Source organism: Olea europaea, chromosome 14 (genome assembly GCF_002742605.1).
Source record: "Olea europaea var. sylvestris chromosome 14, O_europaea_v1, whole genome shotgun sequence".
Lineage (NCBI taxonomy): Eukaryota > Viridiplantae > Streptophyta > Magnoliopsida > Lamiales > Oleaceae > Olea > Olea europaea.
The window spans coordinates 8,028,659-8,029,684 of NC_036250.1; positions in this window are offsets into that span (position 1 = coordinate 8,028,659).

Below are 1,026 nucleotides of genomic sequence, written 5' to 3' on the forward strand. Positions count from 1 at the left end.
TTAAATTAAGTCGAGGGTCCATTACTGAAGCTAAAAGAAATAAAGAAGGCAACTCTTCCCAGTATTTACAAAATTTTAACTCCATAGAGCGGACTACATCTGCAAAAAGTGGCAAATTCCTATATTTATGAAATGCTTGTGAAATGTAGAAAAAATGTTGTAAAACAAGAGAAGATGTAGGGTAATAAACACCGCTACATTCCTTTGTAGCATCGAAAAAAGGTTGTAAGAATTTTTTCACGTAAAATGCAATTGTCCATTTCCAATCTTCCAAATTATGTTCGGGTCCGAGTGTATGCCTACCATTATAATATAGTGAAATCACTTTATCGTAATTTTCACACGAATGTAACATAAGATATGTAGAGTTCCACCTATGTGTTACATCAGTGGCAAATGATTTCTCCTGTAATCCATACTCTGCACACAAACTATTAAATGCTTGTTTTCTTGCTGGTGACATAGTAATAAAATTTATTGCTTGTCTAATTTTATCTAAAGGTGAACTTATATGTTCTAATCCAACATTTACAATCAAATTAATAATATGACATACACAACGTTGATGAAAAAATAAATTTTCAAATACGGGATTAAGATCAGCAATAATCTTTCAATAACAACTTTGTTCACTGCAGTATTATCAAAAATAAAATTTCGAACCATATCTTGTATACCATATTCATGTATGATATCTTTTAAAACCATGTATATGTTAGTGACATTATGGGAAAATTCTATACATCTGAATGCAATAATTCTTTTATGTAGAAGCCACAGGTGATCGATATAATGAGCCGTAGCAGCAATATAACATTTTCTATTACAACCAGTCCATAAATCAGAAGTAAACGATATAACATTATTAAAACTTTTTAGACCTTCAATAGTAATTTGTTTTCTTCTGTTATATAATTTTATGCTATCCGAATGAAGAGTGTTTTTAGAATAAGAAGAATACCTGGGTTAGAGATATTTCTGCACGAGTCGGGTAAAGTGTATTGAGTCTATCATCGTAAGCGGCAT